At 46.2% G+C, this 13,055-nt stretch overlaps 1 protein-coding gene across 1 annotated transcript in view; it reads right to left on the bottom strand.

The window, feature by feature from the left end:
- The window catches only part of SERPINE2 (serpin family E member 2), a 64,035-nt gene extending 57,160 nt beyond the window's left edge, over positions 1-6,875 (bottom strand). The window contains exon 1 of the mRNA XM_064372944.1: positions 6,858-6,875. The gene's annotated coding sequence lies outside the window, so the exon portion shown is untranslated. The remainder of the gene's footprint in view (positions 1-6,857) is intronic.
- Between the last annotated feature and the right edge of the window lie 6,180 nt (positions 6,876-13,055).

The following is a 13,055-nucleotide window of genomic DNA, read 5'->3' as shown; positions in this document are numbered from 1 at the left end:
CCAGAGTCACCTCTGCCACGCTTGAGAGTCAGCAGTGTCAGCCAAGAGCTCTTCCCTCGTTTCAGAGTTATTTTGATTTGGGTTTCTGCTCTTGTAAGCAAAAGATAATGCAGTAGTTAATAGTTCCTATAATCCGAACAATGACCAAATCCTCAGTAAGAACAACTTCTTGAGTGGATTTCTTATTTAAAAACTGAAGAATAAATTTTAGTAGAGGAAGCAAACACTGCCTTTATTTACGTAGCACTTTCCCAAAAGAAAGAAGAAACACCCATCTTCATTTCCAGTCACCTTATTCATTTCCGAGTGGGCTTTGTATTTGGCATTAAACTCTTTCACATACCCACAACCACTTTCAAGATTTGGCCCATAAAAACTTAGGATAAAAACAAGTGGTATTTTTTCTATAGCTACATTTGCTGGCACTACATGGAGGGGAAAAGTTGGGGTGGGGGTAAGAGAAGGCACTGATGCTATTTTTGGTAGGCTAGCAAGGGAAATTCCCCAGTTACCAGAGTTCTCACTAGGGGTTGGGGGAGGGGCATGGTTTACAAAAACAGTGTGTTTACCAAGATTTGCAGCCGCTGCAGGAAATCCTTTCTAACTTGATGAGATTTTTTTCTTTTATATTAAAATCTCCTCCGTATTACATTTCTTCAAAGAAGTAAATAAGAAAAATGGAAAGGCACAATGGATGTGAATTCCAATTCTCAAATGATCTTCAGAAGCAAAGGATAATATCTGAGGTCAAACTGTAGCAAAAGCCTGGGTGTTCCTGATCTAATCTTGAACCAGGGTGTCTACCCTAACCTTTGGAGGAATCCTAGGGCATGTGTGTCAAAACATACGAGCTGAATTACATATGGAGGATTGCTTGGACTTAGTGGCCATCCTCATGCACAGAAAGAATCCCAGAAGAAATGCTGCCTTCCCAGGGCTGGGCTTACATCCAGACCCAGAAATTTAACAGCAGAATAAAGTCAAGACTCACTGACTGTGGAAACAGACTTGGCCTGTTGGATGGAAGGTGGAAATAAAATCTTACTAATCTTTCAGTATTCTTAAATTGGGAACTTGGAGATAAGAGCTAACCTAAAGATGTAACTAGCTTACTGCATTTGACTCCATTCTGTAACTAAGGGTATTTTTTTAAAAACCCAACATTGGTTTTCAGATTAGGTATGCAATCTACTCATGAGGAAAGATGGTTTAAAAAGAGAAGATGGGCACACTTATGTGTGGAGAACAGGTTGACAAAGAAGATTCAAGTACATGGGAACTAATTTATTTAAAATTTTTATAAATGCTCTAAGTGGGAATACAAACTAAATCTTCATGTTGGCCCATGATGGTCTTTCTGAATACTAATGCTGAATAATTTTATAGGCTTAAAAATGTGAGACACAAGAACCTTAAGATATATAAGCACAGGATAATGCGTTTATGAAAAAGTTTTACCTAGACGACATTCATGAGAAAACCACATCCACAGGAAAGTGAGCCAAGAATTTATGGGTTTTTAAAATAATACACCTTTGAGATCATTTATTTCAACAGACCCATTATATAGACAAAGAAACTGAGTTCTAGATGGTCACCTACACACTTTATTGGTGGTGCAGCCCGGATCTTCTCCTAGCCTGCTCTTTCCACCAAATTTGATTGAAGATATCAGCTAAAAAACTTCCATGGAAAAAAAAAAAAAAGGTCATATATCACCATCACCAAGGTTAACAGAAATAAACCAAAATGCATCCTCCTACCTTGTAAAACCACAAAATGCACAGGGCAGCCCAACCAACGGACCTCAAGGAAGACAGAACCATGCCAAAGGAAGGTTCAGATGAGGATAACTGAAGTGAATACAGGCACAGAAACGCTTCTGTATTAGACTTTCCCTTTTCTCTAAGTAATGTTCTATCTCAAAAGACATGGTTAATCAAAAATTTAAAATGTCTGAGGATATATATTAAATTTCTAAGTACCAAAATGAGGGGTGGAGGTCTGGCAAGGAGAGCTCCCCTTTGAGCCTGAAATACAAACATTCTTCCATAAAGCATGTAGTAAACTTACAAAAAATATGAATATGGTTTAGTTCAGACATTTGTTAATTGCCTCTAGACCACACACCGCTGCTTTTGCAAATAAAATTAAAACACAGGCATGTCTTTCTGGAGCTTAGAGTCTACTAGGTAGAGCATGTTGTTATAACATAAAAACTGCCATCATAGAGGTAGGCACGGGGTGGGTGGCATGCGTGTGTACACTGCACATGTGCCACAGAGGGCTGCGGTAGTGACTGCCAGCAAGGGCTTTTTGAATCTGAGTCTTGAAAAAGGAGAAATCAGTCAGACAATGAACACAAGAGAGAAAGGGAATTCCAGGCAGAGGTACAGAAGAAGCAAAGGCAGAAAAAGCACTGGGCAGTATCAGTAGAGTTTACAGAAGTTCAGTTTTGCAAGAAAAGAATGTTTCAGGCAGGGGACCGGCAGGGAGAGGGGAAGGGAGTAAAGAAAGCTTCAACTCTGTTGGGTCATTACAAATGACCGGCAGCCTGGTGAGCCCATGGAGCACCATGGAAAGTTCCCTGACTGAGTGCTGACAAGAACCGAGTTCTGGGCCAGGACTCTATCCTAAGGCAGCTAAATGACCTTCGGAACACAATGTATGACTCTGGGCACCACATGTAAAACAAGGTTCCCCATATTCCAAGGGTGGGGGGCTCCTGGGATGGCCTGTGCCTCCGTATTTACAGACTCCCCACTGCTGTTTGGGATGTAGAATCGACCTTGCCTTATCTCCATCCAGTGGGGGCTGCAAGGAAGTGGGCAATAGTCAGGTCTGTAGAAATGGTTTGTAAACAGTAGGAGCTGCTATCAACACTAGAACTTTCTATTAACCACCCTACAGAAATTCAAAAGCATCTTCAGAAACTCAGGCACAACACTGTATAGAGATAGCGGAGAGCTCATCTATCAGTCTGAGATACCCAACTTGTGATATGACGAGGCCACTCCTTCAGAGTCAGGGGTTTAACACCAGATCCAGAGGGAGCCATTGAATTTTATCAGGAAGGACCCAAGCAGACTTGAATTTGGGGGAGCTGGAGGTAAGTCACACCAGCAATAATGTGGAAGAGAGTTAGAAGCATGCAACACAAGGTACACGACACTGTGCAGTAAGCCACCAGGCATTCCCAGGGTGTCAATGGTCGTCTCTAGCTCTGAAGCCCGTGGGAGCCAGGACGTTACTATAAGTGAGGGCCACAGTTCTGGGGGAACCAGAAAGCAACCGACCTCTGGCGTAGATAGGCACTGGAAACCCAGCGGCGGCTGAGTGTTGCCACCTGGGAATGTAAGACTACTATTCCAGGTCCTCTTTTTTTTTTTTTTTTTTGAGACAGAGTTTTGCTTTGTCACCCAGGCTGGATTACAGTGGCATGATCTCGGCTCACTGCAACCTCTACCTCCCAGGCCCAAGTGATTCTCCTGTCTCAGCCTCCCGAGTAGCTGGGATTACAGGTGCCTGCAACCACCCTTGGCTAATTTTTGTATTTTTAGTAGAGATGCGGTTTTATCATGTGGCCAGGTTGGTCTTGCACTCCTGACCTCAAGTGATCCAGCTGCCTCAGCCTCCCACAGTGCTGGAATTACAGGTGTAAGCCACTGTGTCCAGCCCATTCCAGGTCTTCTAGCTTTTAAGACAAGCTATATATCCAAGTGGCTCTCCAGATTTCTAAATATTAACTCAAGTTTCATATACTTTGTTCAGGCCAATAACATCTCTGCCTACTGGCAGAAGTGGCACACTGGCCACTATGTTGCCACTTTGGGACTCTAAAGCAAGGCAAGGCCAGTGTGACTAGAGTGGACCTTCATGGAATTTCACAGCACGGAGAAGCAACAGGATCTGGTGACTGCCTGGATGCGGGCAGCATGGGAGCCCCACATCACTGTGAGGCTCCTGCCCCAATACCTCCATGAATGGTGGAGCCACTGCCAAAAAAAAAAAAACAAGGACAAATCTTGGCTAACAATGAAACGAATATGGGGTGGGTGGTGAAAACTAAAATCAGTTTTGGATTCATTGTGGGGTGTTTTCTGGCCTAAAGGACATGGATAAGTGCACCAGACTGCAGGTAACTGATTGGAAAATCAACTAACCTAACTTACATACCAATCTGGACTCACTTCTTAGTGGTGAGAATTGAAGCTGTGGGAACACGGTTCATTCAAATGCCCTACAAAGAGTAGAAGAGGGATGAGAGCAAACTCTTAGGTAACGCCAAGAGGTAGCAGAGATGCCAAGAAGGAAAACCAGAAGGTGGCAACCAGTGATCAAAAAAAAAAAAAAGAAAGAAAACATCAGAAAGGAATGGAAGAACCTCATCGAATGCCACGGAGAAGCCTAGTGAGTATCCTTAAGATTGCTTGTTCAGGAAATCACGGGCCTTGAACTTTGGGTGGAGGGGCTCTGGCCAGCTGAACAGGAAGGGGAGACCAGTTTAAGAAGCCTGGGGAGACATGGTGGTTATTACAGGTGAGCTGGGGATGCAAGGACAAGGGAGCCTAGGGCATTCTTAAAACACTACTAAAAAGAAAAAGTTCATAGGGAGAGACTAAAGATAAAAGTAAAAAAGGGAGTGGAATTCGCAAGGAGAGAGCAGCATTGGGAGTTGGGATTCAGGACACAGCTGGAGACATTAGTCACTGCCCCAAGGAGGATGTCTCTCTAAATATCTCTAAGTTCTCAGTCTAACTTGATTTTTCTTTATAATTCTACCCTATTCATTGATCATACATTTTACAATATATTATGTTTTTGCTCTTAGTTGGTTTTCTCCCACAAGAATGACAGTTTCAAGAGAGCAAGGATTTGCTCTATTTACCATCTATGAGTACCCAGGAAAGTACTGAGACACAGTAGATGCTTAAGAAGATTTATTGGATGACTGAGTAAACACAGAAAAGTCTGTACAGGGAAGATGGGGGAGGACGCCAGGAGACCCTTATGACCTCTATTTTCTTGGTAGAATGGGCCACAAAGTCACCTGTCCAATCCGCAGGAGGAAAGGGACTGGAGATCTCTTGCGTTGAAGATTACAGTGGGAGTCTGGTTTGCAAACCAGAAGAAAGGGGTTTGCGGGACAGAGACACTAAGAGTTCTCAGAAGCTGAGCATCTCAGAGAGGGCAAGACTTGGAGGTACTTAGAGGACTTAGTAGCTGGAGTACATGGAGGACACTGGATTTGAGACGGTCAAGGAAGTGCGCATCTAGAGCATGTGCTCCATGCTCACTTTAGGACCAGAGAAGGAGAAATAGCACATGAGCCAAAGTCCCCATGCGGTGGGAAAAGAACTGGCTGGAAGAGGACAGCAAGGCGGAGATGTAGGCAGGGACGTGGCCAGGTCACCACCTCATTTCCAACTCTACCACCTCAATTTCTGGCTAGTATTTAATCATCCTTGCGTGGAAGTGAAAATTAACTTCTTTTGGAGACAGTAATTTTAAAATTAAACTAATATGAAGTTCATGGGGGCAGAAATTTTCTGCATAGATTCACTTTTGTTTTTAGAATAACACACGATGACATTTCATGACCTTCGGTAACTGCCCTGCATGGCACAATATTTTCAAACTTTATTTTAACAAAGAATCAAAACTTGGGCGTTAAAAGAAACCTTAGATTACTTAGGTTAGTACTTTCATTTGCATAGTCAAAATTTTTTCCATAGAGATACTGCAAATGGCAAATAACTACTGATTTAGACCTTCGGATAGTGCTGAAAGTGCCTTCAAATTTTGAAGTGTGGTTTAGGATATACAAATTAGCAATGTTGACATTTCTTCTAGTTATCTGTGCTCAAGTTTTGATATAAAATCTTCAAAGTACACAATTATCACTCAAATTGTTCCAGAACAGTTCAGAGAAGTAAACGGCTTCTTGGCTTGAAAGAGGAAGTCACACCTTCGAACACCTTTTTATGTTGATGCTAAATATAAGAAGGTCCCCTGCAAAGTGGTCAAAGCAAGACAGCAGCATTCGAGATTTCTCCAGACACACACACACACACACACACACAAAGACTGTGTTTCGTTCATTAAAACACTAAAACCTTCAATCGCATCTTCCATAATACCTGAAGGTGGAGTGCTGTCTTATGTAATAGAAGCCTGCCTTCCCCGCTCACTTTGTGGGCACATTAAATGCCTAATTCCGCCCAGAATTTCTGAGTACCATACTTTCACTTTACCTGCAGTCACTCGTCCGCCTCGCAACTCCCGTTTCTACAGACGATGCAAATAGCAAAGACCTGCTCGCTCGGGTTAAATCGGCTGCCAGAGGCCAAGTTAAAGGCTTTCCCGACATCGCGCGTTACCTGCCCTTGCACAGACAGAGGTAACAAGAGTGCGCCTGTCTCTCCCTATCCGGCGGCGCGCAGCCCAAGTCCAGGGTAGGGGACGCCGGCGAGCAGCTGGAAACCTCAGGTTCAGGGTCAGGGCCGGCTCGGAGAGGCGGGCAGGAGCCACGCTGGCCCCGGGGCTCCCCGCTGCGGGCACCTCCAGACGCCACCCCGGGGCGGCCCCACCTTGCCCTTCCCGGGTCTCGCCTGGGGCTTCCCGCGGGCGGGACCGCGATGCCCGGCGCGCACCCAGCGCGGCCGAGGCGGCCCGCGGGAGGCTGAGAAAGTTCCCTCCGCCCGGACGTCGGCGCCCCGGGTCCCGCCCGCCCCGAAGCTTCCCCGCCAGGCGCAAGGTCGAGGCGCAGGGCCGGCGGCGCGCGGAGCCCCGGGGAGTGTCCCCCGCCGGGGGCAGCGCCGGCCGCGCCCGGGACTCGCCGCGCAGCCCGTACTCACCGCGCTCGCTCGATCCCTAGGGGGCGGCCGCGGAGGGCGGCGCGGCCAGAGCCGGAGCGGGAGCTTGGTCTCGGCGGCGCGGGGAGTCGGAGGACGGAGCGGGGTGGCGGCGGCGGGGAGGGTCACGGCAAGAAAGAGGCGGCGGTGGCGCCTGCAGACGCCGCGCAGCCCGGGCAGCCACACAGCGCGAGCTGGCTGCTGCCGCGGCGGGGGCTTTATCGGCGGCGTCGCGCGGCCCCCGCCCCTTCCTGCCGCCCCCGCCCCCGGCCCGCCTCGCCCCGCCTTCCCACCGCCTCCTTTGTGTGGCCGCGGGCCCCGGCGTCCCCGCGCCCGGCCTGCGGGACGCCCCCTCCCCGCCGGCGACCTCTCGGATGCTGCCCCCCCCCAGGGGTCCCCGTCGTGGGGCTGCGCCCGGAACGCGCCGGGGAGACGCGCCGACTCGGAGGTGCGGCGCCAGCCCGGGCCCAGCCGCACGTGGGTCTCCCGGATGGGGGTGTGTGAGGTGGCGGGGGGCGGATACTAGGGCTCCCACCGCGTCCCGGAGACGCAGGGCGGGTCGTCTTGGCTGCCCCCTGGAAGAGGCAGAGGGCGCCCTGAGACAGCGCTTACCCCTCCGGGTGATGGGGAGGACGGTGCCAGGACGCGGCCGGGAAGGGTCAGATCACCCTCTGAGGCGCTTCGCAGGGTGTCCTAGAGCTGACTTCTCCCCTGCCTAGGGGACAGAGGAGCGGCGGCAGGTCGCCTTAGGCAAATACAGACCAGGGGATCCAGAAGACTGGATTCTTGGCTATGGTGACAGCACGAGGTACCCGCAGCGTCCTGGGAACCCAGCCTTCTGCGCCGGTAACCACAGCTGCTGGGACCCGGTGCGCGACAGACAGGCGCAGACCTCAGGGGCCTGCAACAAATGACTGTCCCGCTCCAGGCTCTGTTACCTGGATCTCTCTTAGTTGGTCCTCCTTTGCGTCTAGTTAGGTTTATGGGGACCCAAGGACCCAACTTTAATGACATGATATATGTTGCCATTAGTGTAGAATCCTCACTAGCAGGCAGACGGCCCCAAAAGCGAGGAAGAAATGTAAATCTCCCTAAACACAGCCCTGAATTAAGGATACAGCTACAGATGAGAGCCACTTGGAAGATGAGCCTGCAGTCACCCCTTGGCATGTAGGTGGCTGTGCTAGGGTGTGCACGTGTGTTGGGGGAAGGGTTGCTCTTAAAAGTGTAAAATCTGGCTCAGCCTAATGGTGTTCTCGGTCCCTCGCAGAGGGAAACAGGCTATAGGAGGCTTGGTCCTAAAATAAGGAGCAAACAGCCTACAAAATGAGCATCAGTTTAATTATTTTATAGTCATACCAAATATTTATATTCAGTTACGGGGTAGGATATACATCCTTTCTTGTTCTCTGTGCCTGAAATGCTTTTTGTCCCAGGACCTTCTATGTCTGTATGCATCCTTACACTTTAGGTCACAACTCAAATGTCCTCTCCTCTAGGAAGCCTTCCCTAACCACTTGAGATAAAGTTGCTTCATCCTCTCTAATCTATGACTTTCTTCATCGCCCTCATCATAAATTGATTTTTTTTTTTACCTTGTTTCTTGCTAGTTTTCTTCTACTCTCCCTCATTGGAATACGCTGCCAGAGAACAAGGAAGAGAAACCAATTTCAATATCGTTTCCAACTTACTCTATCCCTAGTGCCTAGAGCCATACTAAACATATAGCAGTTACTCAATAAATATGTGTTGACAGTGGATGAACTACTAGCCAAGTGACTTTCAGACATGCTAAGAACTGTTCCAGTGACAGTACTCTGCTTGGTCCGGTCAGAGAGGGTGGGCTGGAGCTGGGAAAATTTCAAAGAAGGGGGAAAGCCCAAAGGTGTGAATGAGCTCGCTCAGTGTGTTTGAAAAGCTGGGAGCATCCTCTTCCAGATGGAAGGGAGTCATTCAAGAAACTACTGGAGAAGTCACTGGGAAATGTGGGTGAAGCCAGATTATTATGGAAGTGTGACAGAATCCTGTATCCACTTTTTTCTCCATCACGTTTCTAAATTGAAATTGGTAATAGAGGTAATTGTAGGCTCGCATGCAGTTGTAAGAAATGATCAGAGAGGTCTCCTTTACACTTTGCCAAGTCTTCCTCAATGGTAACTTTGCAAAACCATTGTACAATGTCACAATCAGGGTATTAACATTGATACATTGATTCCTATCTCACACACTTTGGTTAATTATGTGTAACTTTGAATTTTTAGTAAAGTTACTCAAAGTTAAACCAGTGAGAGAAATGCACAAAATACTGTTTAAAAGGGTTTCAGTCTCTTGTTTTGATGGAGCCAATGTTTCTCAGGAAAAAAAAAAATTTTTTTATTTTCCCAATTAGAGTATAAATAGGGTCCAGATTCTTCATCGATAAAAGACATTAGAAGTCCTTAGGACTTACCTCTTTGGGTTACATTTTAATGACTGACATTCACTTCCCTATTCTCTCCTGTACTGTGGAAGGAACATTTTGAGCAATACTGTACATGACTTGTCAATTCTGAAATCAGACAGGATACAGTACTAACTAATATGCTAAACTAAGCCTAGCCACTAATGCTCCTTTCTCTCTGGCTAGACAGGTGATGAGGCTGATGATGAGGTCTCCCAAAGGAAAGTGATTCAAGACAAAGACCCATTCTGCCAGTGGGATATGCCGGGAATACCAACTATACTTGTTACTGAGTGTGCCTGGCTGGTGTGGGTCACCCTTCCTGATGCCGGCGAGAGGAAGACAGAAGTAACAAACCAGGCTACGCTTTCCATGACACTCAGATGACCAGGCTCTTTGACACCCACCACAAGGGGCTGCTCCAAAGATGTGTTCCTAACTCAGTTGGTGCCCACAAGCAGCAGGTTTCTCCTCCAGTATTCTCCGGTATTTGACCCTTTTTGAGATGCATTTCTCATAGATGTGTACTTCAATCGACACTTCCTTCCTACCTCAACCTCAGTTTTGTTTGAGAAATCCAAATCATTTAACACTTCTACCTGGCTGTTTCTCTGCAACCTCACATTCACAGCAGAATTTCATTATGTTCTGCAATTGTGTGGCTTGCCTTAATCCTCAAATAGAGCTTCAAATTGTTTATTCCTTTGACCTGGAGTTTAGCCAGCTCCAGCCAGGCTCTGAGTTTGGCTTTGTGTCATAAGCCACAGTTGGGAGAAACGCAAGAAATGGCCAAACAGAATAAAACAAATGATCTATTTAGTCTTGTTTCCTCTCTTGGAAGAAGTCCAGTGTTGAGTGCTTTGGAATAAATGAAAAAACCCCCCACCCCATCTCCACTGCTCTCCCATGCACCCAAACAGTATGACCTTGTGTTTAAGTAAAAACTGTCCTTAGCTCCCAGTGAGATGATGGTGTTTTGTCTGGAAGCCTGACGGATGTTATGATAATAAGATAATGGATACTCACTTCTCTCCTATCTAACCCCTATTTAAAAGCCATTACACCACAACAGTGCTTGTTACACAATATTCTAGTTGCAAAAGTTGTTATGGAAGATTGTTTCAACCAGGGGAAAAAAGACTGGTAATAACAGTTCACTTATACAATTAGTTTCTGAAACTGTTGCATCGCTTTGGGATTTTTAGCTTAGAAAATACATTTTTCTTTTTATTTCCTTTTAAAGTTGGCTTTCAAATAAATTCAATTTCCTCTTTCTGTAACTTCTGAAACAGATTAAACCAGATTATCAATTTGCACTTTGCTATTGTCGTCACTAGTTTTCACCAAGAGCTTCAGAGAAAAGACATTACTAAGTGCTGGGCTGGGTTTTATTTTCTATTTATATGTGATCAAATAGGATGGAACAGGCAGGTTTTGAGCATCATTGTAATACTGACCCCTTCAAACAACAACCCAGCTCCTCTCCTTCCTTATACCACCAAACAATAGATGCTGCCTCCCTATTTCCATGGGTCTCTTCGGTCTATCTTCTCACCCTGTCATCAGGTTCCCCTCCCTTTCTTCCTCACTTCCTCAGGCCCTCCTTCTCTCTCAAATATTACCAATAGTTTCCAATGGCAACCCCGGTAGTTTTTCAACATTCTTTATCACCTTTGAGTCCTTGGCAAGATTTCACCCTCATGTGTGTACCCAGGTTTTGGAAACTCCTCTGCCTGTTTTCTGCTTTCCAATTCCTTAGCTTGCCTTTATCCTTTTTCATCAAATCTTCCAACAGGTGGGCACCATGCAGTTGACTGTCCTCAGCCACCTCCTCTTTTCTCCACACTCTCTCCCAATGAAATGAACATTGATTTATTTGTGGCCACCAACACCTGTTTCCCTCCCCACCTTTTGATAGCAGAAACGCCTCTCCTATTTTATACACCATTTTGTTGGGAAGGAAATTAAGGTATCCTTACTTTCACTAGCCAAGGGATGGGCGTATGACCAAGCTCACTGGATTCCCTCCCAGTTCTTTGAATCTGGAAAAGAATTAAAAAGTAGTTGCAGCTGACTCATCTCAGCTTGATGAATGATGAATTTGTGAGTTCTTCCTATCTAGACCTCAGAGCTGCCCTAGAACCTGTCTCGTCTGAGCAGAGGTCCACAGTGAACTGTTTCTGTGAGACTTTTCTACTTGTTAGCTAGATTCGGTTTCTGTTGCTAGCAACCTAGGATGCCTAACTGACATACCTTAAATGTATGTATCTTTGCTTAGTTCTGGATGAATTCTAAGCCTGTATCTACAGATGGCCTTGGCCACCGTCCCAAGGTACCACCCATCTATCTCCAAGTGCCTGGCAGACACCTCCACTTAATATCCCACTATCACCTCCCACCTAACAAGTCAAATCCGCTTATTATTTCATCAACAAACCAGTTCTTCCTCCTGTGTTCTGTGTGTTTTGCAGACATGACTTCCATCTCAGTCACCAAAGCACAAAGATGGGAATACATTCTGACTTTTTTTGAGACAGAGTCTCATTCTTGTCACCTAGGCTGCAGTGCAGTAGTGAAATCTCAGCTCTCTGCAACCTCTGCCTCCTGAGTTCAAGCGATTCTCCTGCCTTAGTCTCTCAAGTAGCTGGGATTACAGGCACACGCCACCACGCCTGGCTAATTTTTGTATTTTTAGTAGAGAGGGGGTTTCACCATGTTGGCCAGACTGTTCTCGAACTCCTGGCCTCAGGCAATCTGCCCACTTCGGCCTCTCAAAGTGTTGGGATTACAGGTGTGAGCCACGGCGCCTGGTCCCTTTTCTTTCCTTTATTCACGCTATATCCAGCCATTCCTTGGGTGCTATTAGTTTTTTTTCCCCCAAGTCCCTCTGAGTCACCCCTTTTTCATTTTTTCAAATCAGTTCAAACTCTTACCAGTCCAATAGCATCCTGACTATGCTCAACTGCCAGATTCTATCTGTAACTGCCAGCTTGGTCTTTCTAAAGTGCAGTTTCAGTCATGCCACTCCCCGGCTTAAAATAATTCCACCATTTATCACTAAGGTTCCGATTCCTTGGTTTAGTCAGTCTTCTTGGGGTTATGAGCACAGGCTCTGAAGTTAGACTGCCTGTGTTCAAATCCCAGTCTCACCCTACGTAATTGTTTTCAAGTAATTTAACCTATGAGCCTCAGTGTCCACTTTGTAAAATGGGGGATAATAACAGAATAACCCACTCATAGGTCTATGTGAGCATTGTGTAGTTAATTTATGAAAAGAACTGAGTATTTGACACATAGTAAGTGCTTAAAAATTTGCTACAATGAAAGCTCTCTACCATTTAACCCAACCCACGTTTCTTGCATTATCTTCTCATTTTCTCTATGTTCTTAAAGGCTTTCCCAAGAATTGCTTGCCTATATCAAGATTGTATTTTTCTGTTATCATGCCATTGTTTGAGCCATTCTCTCTGACCTGAATACCGTTCCCTTCCTCCACCTGTATCCGTTATCTATTGTTGCATTACAAACTATCCCAATTTTTTTTTTCAGACGGAGTTTCACTCTTGTCGCCCAAGCTGGAGTGCAATGGCACGATCTCAGCTCACTGCAACCTCCGCCTCCCAGGTTCAAGCAATTCTCCTGTCTCAGCCTCTCAAGTAGCTGGGATTACAGGTGCCTGCCACCACACCAGGCTAATTTGTGTATTTTTAGCATAGACGGGATTTCACCATGTTAGCCAGGCTGGTCTCAAACTCCTGACT

The sequence above is a fragment of the Aotus nancymaae genome, unplaced genomic scaffold (genome assembly GCF_030222135.1).
Source record: "Aotus nancymaae isolate 86718 unplaced genomic scaffold, 86718_ANA_hifiasm-v0.15.2.pri h1tg000008l, whole genome shotgun sequence".
NCBI lineage: Eukaryota > Metazoa > Chordata > Mammalia > Primates > Aotidae > Aotus > Aotus nancymaae.
The sequence above is the reverse complement of the archived record's forward strand: the minus strand, read 5'-3'. Positions and strand labels throughout refer to the sequence as shown.